Source organism: Astatotilapia calliptera, chromosome 2, assembly GCF_900246225.1.
Source record: "Astatotilapia calliptera chromosome 2, fAstCal1.2, whole genome shotgun sequence".
Lineage (NCBI taxonomy): Eukaryota > Metazoa > Chordata > Actinopteri > Cichliformes > Cichlidae > Astatotilapia > Astatotilapia calliptera.
Window position 1 is genome coordinate 26,833,059 of NC_039303.1, and position 8,195 is coordinate 26,841,253.

The 8,195-nt window shown below is 42.7% G+C and overlaps 1 long non-coding RNA gene across 1 annotated transcript; it reads right to left on the reverse strand.

The window, feature by feature from the left end:
• Window positions 1-6,010: 6,010 nt before the first annotated feature.
• Window positions 6,011-6,392, reverse strand: LOC113029309 (uncharacterized). The gene is made up of 2 exons (XR_003273383.1): window positions 6,224-6,392; window positions 6,011-6,144 (listed from the first exon to the last, which is right to left on the reverse strand). It is a non-coding gene; the product is annotated as an uncharacterized LOC113029309 (long non-coding RNA).
• Between the last annotated feature and the right edge of the window lie 1,803 nt (window positions 6,393-8,195).

Genomic DNA, 8,195 nt, shown 5'->3' on the forward strand with positions numbered 1-8,195 from the left:
TTACAGAACTCAGCAGCAGCAGCACAGAGAAAGACTGCCTCCGCTGGGCCACAGCCAGCCCGTCACAACCCCAGCACAGGGCTGCGGTCGAGACAGCAGGCCTCAGCATACAGTGGCCTGACATAAGCACAGTGTGCTTAAACATGCAGTCGGCCCCGGTGAGCTCAGCGTGCTTCTGCACAGACCGAGACTCGGCTAAGGTGCTTCTATACTGAAAACCACAGCGCTCCAAGCATAAAACACAGCAGGGCTCCATACGAGCTAGGAATGGCCTTTCTGTATGCCTAATGAGATGTTCTCACCTGTGCTCTAGCAGGATAATGCAACATAAGCGACTGGGGAATTACGGAAAAATGATCAATAACACAAATAAATGTTTGCTGCTCGGTACACACATGCACACACTGTCAACCAGAAGCAAGACCCTGAGATATGAAGAATGCGAGCACTTGTAGGGAAAAGGATTACTGATGAGGAGCCATTCATTGTGTGTAATTGAGATTCTTTCCCATTCAAGAGACATGAGAGTAGAGGCCCAACATGTGCCTTTAGGCTGAGCAGAGGAGAAGCCACGGTGCACACATGGACAGGGGAAGATAAGAGACTATGTACACAAGCTGCTGGTTTTATTGCTGCAACATAACGCTCGGATAGCATTTTAAACACATTTTCAGAAAACCTGCCAGTGCCGTCCTCGCTGCCGTGGAACCATGCCACGGTGCTGAAATGTGTCATTGGGCTCAATTTCTCACCCAATTTCAACCGAACGGAAAATGGCACTTTGGTGACAGCAATGAGGCTGACCAGAAGGAGATGTGAGTGGCAAATGCCGTAAAAGACGAATCTCCACGGCGCACTCGGTGGCACGCCGCCGAACTAAGGCACGGCTGTTATGATAGCTATCATCATTTCCGTATCTATGATCCTCAAACAAGGCCCTCTCCCCCTCCACACGTCACATAGCCTCGGGTCCAATGGCGCACTGTGCCGTCACACGTGATAATGACACCCACATCAACGTGTCAACTCAATTTGGCCCTCTTATAGGCTCTCTTTGACTCAATCAATGCATGGCCTTCCATCTGGGTTCCACTCCTGTCCTCACATTAGAGGAGTGGGGATGGACAGACATTTTACTAACAGCTCACTAAACCTGCCCCCACTCCCCACCCTTGGACATCTGCAGTTTAACATCACATATTACATATTTTCCTTAACCTAATAATCCAACAATGTTCTCAGAACGTGCAGCAAAGTCAAAAGCACCCTGTCAAGTAGGCTACAAAGGCTTCAAACACAAATCAAAAACCAAGTCATGTCGGGTCAATAACTGTGAGCTGAACAGATCATTAACTGTGGCGATAAATTTGCCAAGTTTTTCTTCTTCTTCTTCTTTTTTAATTTGAAAATCCCATCTTACAAGGCATTCCAATAAATATCAGGCAGGCACATTTCTAGCTCGTTAAAATTTAATCCAATTAAATCCCTATTTAAAACAAAGTTACACCTCCACAACAACCAAGCACAGAGGCTGTTATCTTGGGCTGCAGCTCATTATTTCTCAGAGCAGCTCGTCTGGCTGACAGTGTGGTAGACTGGGACATCCAGTAAACATCTGTCATGAAGCATCCTTACAGGGGAGCACAGACACAGTAAGCTACTGATCCAGTGACCCCACAGTGCAGGCATTCACACATGCCTTGGTGCACCTGCGTGTGAGCCTCTGCTATCGTCATGTTTAGGCCAATTTTAAGGATTTGTGCTTATAAACCGTTTATGAATCATTTATTCGCCATCACAGTGGAGGGGCCTAGAGAGATGATGTGTTATCCCATTAGGTTTCCATAGCTCATTCATGAATCATTCATCAGTTTGGACTATAGATTATTCCCCCTTTATTCATTTCTTATTCATTTTGGGCCAGTGTACTGCTCGGGATGCATTACGTTGCTTCAAAATGACGTCCACAGGCCAGTGTTTGCCTTCAAAACATGCAAACAGTGCAAGGTAACTGGCATCAACGCGAACAACCACACGTGGCATCTGTATTTGGATTGAATTTGTGAGCCTTAAGCGAATAGATCGGAGCTTGTGCTTTAAGTAAGTGGGGGTATTTTTTTTTCGCAGGGAGAAGGTAATCGATGGAGCAGAGACGAATGAATGTAGGCTACGACAGCTGTCCCAAGGAGGTAGGGCTGCTACTACACCGCATGCATGGTGTGAGTTCCCCCTTTGAATAAAATGTCCGATCAGACCAAATCAAGAAGGCAGGGATATAAATCAGTGTGTGTGTGTGTGTGTGTGTATGTGTATAAATCAGGCTGTCCTGTGCATACCAAATAGAGCTCGCTCTCTATTCAAATACACACGGCACGCTGAATAGCAGCATAATAGCGTTTTCTCTGCCTACCTCCAGAGCGTGTGCGCCCAAACTGCGTTTTTTCCCCCGTCGCAATGGGATCCTTCTCAGCTGCCCTGGACAGTATCAGAGATGCGTCTTTCCCCCGAAAGGCAAACACTTCCCCTGCATGTCCCCCAACCCTCCCTCCCCTGCCGCCACCACCAGCACCACCACCAGCAGCAGCAGCCCGGGCCTCCAGTAATAGCAGGTGGACGCGCTTCTCAATGATGGAGACAGCGCGACTCTCCTCTCCCCCGCCGCTCCATTTTCAATTACGGAAGAATTCGTATTCCAGGAAACGCGCTATAGGGCAGCCAGCATGTCCTAATATCGTCGCTTTTCTCGGGACCAACAGGGGCCGTCGCCTCTCAAACTCCCGATTCGTGGCGCCCCCTCGCCTGTTATCTACCTTTTACGAGATTCTTGATGTTGCCATTGTCACGGTGTATTTTTTTTTTTTCGCCTTCCTTTTTTTTCTTTTTTTTTTCAGCTGAACCTCTACCCCTCCTTGCGACGCGCAGTCTCGTAGGCGCGCACTTTACTTGCTCCCCCTCCGATTCTTCTTGGTCCGACCTATGAGCGCGCACAGCCAGCCGACGCAGGGCCACGCACTGCTTTGACGGACGCGCTGAGCAAATCAGGTATAGCCCACTCCAAATAGGACTGTATCATAACAGGGCAACTGCAATGACATGAATAATGAATAGGCTACTCATGTTTGCTGTGCTGTGTGATAGGCCCACTCACAATGCGTACCGGACTGGAAGCGATATTTGGGGAGACTTGAGCGTCTCTCTCTCTCTCTCTCTCTCTCTCTCTCTCTCTCTCTCTCTATCTGTCTCGCTCTCTCAGTATGAATTTGATTAGCAAAACTCAATAAACCATTACTTAAAAAAAAACGTGTTTTGCATGTACATTATTATTTTTGTGTTATTAACGTCTATTCAAGAGGGGACAGTGTTTTTTGAGTATTTTTATGGATTTAAGATCATATGTTAGAGTAATTTTGTCATCGGGTGGACAGGTTGATGTAAAACAAAAACAATCCTATATATGTGTGTGTGTGTGTGTGTGTGTGTGTGTGTGTGTGTGTGTGTGTGTGTGTGTGTGTGTGTGTGTGTGTGTGTGTGTGTATAAGGCTAGATGTCACTGTCCAATTTTCAGCTTATGTTCACAAATAAATGTTTTATTTAATTATTTCCCTGAATACTGATCGATTGTCAAACTGAAAACATAAAATGTTATTTTAAAAAGTGGCAACAGCCTGATTTCATTTTTCAGAGGCCAAAGTGCATCCTTCACATGTGACAAGGTAGACAGGCATCATTAACTCACCACATTTGTAAGTGGCACTGATTTGGGAGTGGTTTTCTGCGTGTCTTACACAGTTGCTGTGAGCCAGTAGACCACGGTATTTGATTGCGTTTCTACTGTAGTCTACTTCTGCTCCACACTGTCACTTTTTTTCTTTTGGTAAGGGACCTGTTTAGTGCATGTGTGTTACACCGTCCAGGCTTAGATTATTATTAGAAATCAACACTTCCATAATAGATATTTCTTTTGAGGGTCTGTGAGCTGCACAGTTAAGATCCACCTAAACACTTGTTCACATTTTCTCATTCCTGTGTTTCTTTGTGCAGGCCAGGGCGTACAACATGCTTCAGGCTGAAGGCGGGTGATTGCACAGGGTGGAAGATGTAGGAGGATGACTGCCAAACCCTATGCAAGTTTGTCAGCATGCTAAATAGGTTAGATGACCCACAGTACTGCTGACTCTAGTCTTGGACTTTGGGTTCTGACAGTTTTACAGGTGGGACAAAGGACTCACCCTTCCCCGCTTTAACTTTATATTCAGTTGTATACTGCAGACAGATCTGTTGAATCTTCGATTGTAGTGTTTGCCTAATAAAATAGAATAAAATTTTCCCTGGAGGTGGTCTTTTTGTACATAGCAGTGACTGTTGGTCAGATCTAGAATCTGTGTGTTTCACATCCACCTCTCTAAAATTAGAGTTTGCTATTGCTAATGACAAAGACTTCCATCAGATGTGCACAACAAGGAAAGGCAGCAAAAAGCAAATGTTCAACATTTTTGCACAACGGACTGAAACATGAAGTGTCAGCTGTCAGTTTGTAAAACAGTTAGTCATTAAATTAATTGGTTGGTATAATGACAATTATGGTTTCATACTGTTTAATGAATAACAAATACTAAAAATTTCTTCTTTCAACCCCTGAAATATGATGATTTGACGATAGTCTGAAAAATAAAGGGTCTGATTTCGAGAACTTCTGGTGGATATTTTTATTTGTTTTATAATATTTTACAAACAAAACATCTCCGATTGATTCATTTTTCACTTGCTTAAAAATGTCTTTCCCATTGTATTTAACATGGTTAAACTTGAATAATCAGGTTATAACTAAAAGGTATTCTGTCAGCCAAATAAAGCGATTACTGTTTATCTAAACTGGGTCACAGTTTTACATACAGTGGATTATTATGGACATTTGTTTTTGGTCTATATCTTTTGACTTATTTCAACTACTCTACTAAGTCCTGATGTACTAAACAGAGGACGTCCTGGCCTTTCCAAAGATATCTCACATGCTTGGGTGTCCTCTTTTAGCTCCAAAGAGGCAGGAAATTACAAAACAGTTAAACTGAAAAATGTTTTTTCTTCAGTTCTCAGGAGGTTGTTGTATTCAGTCTATAGCTATCTGTTGCCTATATATAGTCATCATGGCCATGAATGTCATGGTCATTTTGGAATTTTAATGATTTCTTTGAACTGTTCTTTTTACAGAGTGGAATAATTGTAGAGCGTATATCATTAATAACTTTAACAAACATGAATTGGGCGCACAAGACTTTTAATATATTTGAAATTTTCTCTCATCCATCTAATCCATAGTCCATATGTTCACCCCCCACTAATGTTTGATTAAATGTCCCTTAGCAAGTTTTACCTGAACCACACACTTTTAGAATCCATCAACAAGCTTCCGGCGTAATTCTGACAGGAAATTTGACGACTCTCCTTGGTAGAATTTGTAGAGTTCATTTAAATCGGTTACTTTCCTGGCTCACACCCAGCTTTTAAGCATAGTCCACAAATTCTAAATAGGGCTGAGGTCAAGGTTTTGGGAGGGTCATTCCAGAAGCTAATTGTTAGCCTGCTTTATCCACTCCAAAACCAGCTTTAATTCATTTTGGATCATTTTCCTGTCTGACATTTAGTGCAGTCTTCTTAGATTTTAAAGCCACGTCAACCTTTCATATACAGGCTATAAACACTGTTTTGTTTTGTTTTTTCAAATAAGCATAAGAATACATAGTATTCAACTTACAATCTCCAAAGAAATTTCAGTTCCAGTAGTATGTCTCAGTTTTTCCATGTCAGTCTGCTGTCATTACAAAGAAATGCTACTGTCATAACTCAACAGATCATGCTAGCATAGCACTCAACAAGCTAACTTGGTTGTGGAATGGCAGGCTTTGGATAATCATCTTTACATTTGGAGAAGATGAAATCTGTATCCATATTAAACAAGACGCAACACTGCTGTTGTCACGGAGGAGCAGGGAGGACTCGGCGCAGACTGAAATCTCAGAAAAACAGGTTTATTTACACACTCCAGGTGCACTATATACAGGTGAAGGAGAAGGGGGCCAGGGTTCCCAGGGGTGCAGAGCGGGGTCGGGAAAAGCGTCCAGAGTCTCCAAACCAAACACGAGAAATCTGCATACAGAGAACAAGGGTTAGCACGGAACTTTCACGGACAGAGCTCAAAACTGGCTGAGGCTAAAGTAGCACTGACGAGCGTTATTCAATAGTCCAGCGGCGAGGTGCTCTCAGTCACTGCCTTAAGTAGCGGGAGCAAACAAGGTGAGGAGCCACAGGTGATTGCCTACAGGTGGTGGAGGCCGGGAGCTCACAATGAGCTCCGCCCAGGCAGCGAGCAGAGAGAGAGGAGAGAGAGAAAAGACAAAACATAACATGTAGCCACACAGGGCCAGCCGAGCAGGCACGGGGACCATGAAGCTGTTTAGGTTGTTATTAAAAATTACACCCTGATAGCTTAGATTTAAATGCTGATTCTTGTCCTATGGCACGATGTCTGTCTGCAAACAGCTGTACACTAAACAGTTTATTTCCTCTTGTGTGATCAATTTGTAATGTCTCCAATATAATTCGTCCAGTAACATTATTACTGAAGTCACACACAAGGACAGATTGGTATTCTTTAATATTTGATATTACTCTTAGATCCCTCCTCATAACCATGTCTATCTATAACCCTTTGAAACGCGTTCAAAGAGAGCGCACACAAACACACACGCTGCAAATTACCTTTGAAATAGATAGCATTTATTTGATTACCTATGTTTTCACTGTAGAAGTAAAGTACAAGCGCTGATGATCTCCATAGTGACTCCATAGTAACAGAAATTATATCCATACTTCTTAAAATACCTTTTCAACTGCATACATCAGTACAGATGTGTTTTAAGAAAGAGACAAATTAACTTACAGCTTCTCTCAGTGCAGTAAGTTATTAAGTAAACTCAAAGCTGCCAGGAGAGAAACGTTTTCATTCCTCTATAATTAGAGTTTCTTTGTGTCTTTACAGTAAACAGAGGTAATAAATACTGCCATAGTGGAATTAATGTGAAAAATGTGCTCAGCTGTAAAGACTCACATTGAAACTTACATTTTGCTCATACAGCTAACAAATACACCTGAAAACAGCTGTATTAGGTAGGTGGTCAACGGCTCATTAACATAGATTTCTAATCAGCCAATCACATTGAAGCAACTCAGAGCATTTACACATGTAGACATCAACAAGATGACCTGCTGAAGTTTAAAGGTAACATCAGAATTGGGAGGAAAGGAGATTTAAGTGCCTTGGCATTGTTGTTGGTATGAGATGGGCTGGTTCGAGTATTTCAGAACCTGATGATCTACTTTGATTTTCCCACATAACCATCTCTAGGGTTTGCAGAGAAAAGAGAAAACATCCAGTCCTGTGGGCGAAGAGGCTGCCAGAGGTCAGAGGAGAAAGCCCTGTAAGCTTCAAGCTCACAGAAGGCAACAGTTACTTAAATAGCCACTTGTTACAACCAATCTATTCAGAAGAGCACACAGCATGTCAAAGATGGGCTTCAGCAGCAGAAGACCACACCAGCTGCCACTACTGTCAGCTAAGGACAAATCATCAGATTGCACAGTGTGAGGGATATTTTCTTGGCACGCTTTAGCCCCTTTGCTACCCACTGAGCAACATTTAAATACCACAGCCCACCTGAGTATCTTTGCTGCTTATGTGTGTCCCTTCATGACCACAGTGTACCATCCTCTGACAGGAAAACGCACTCTGTGGTAAAACTCAGAGCTTTTCAAACTGCTTTCTTCAACATGACAATGAGTTCACTGTCTTCAAATGAACTCCACAGTCAGCAGATCGAAATCCAAAAGAGCACCTTTGGGATGTGATATAACTGGAGATTCACATTATGGATGTGCAGCTGATAAATTTGCAACAACTCTGTGATACTTTTATGTGAGTATGAACTAAAATCTCTGAGGAATCTGTCCAGCACCTTGTTGAATCGATGCCGTGCTGAATTAGGCTGTTCTAAAAGGAAAGGCATGTCCAAGATAGTTTTTGCAAGGCGTACCTAAAAAAGTGTCAGAAGAACATGTAATTATATAATGTATAATTTAAACATTTAAATTAGGACGTGAAAATGTTGGCTTATCAGCGATGATGGCAGAAATAAATATTG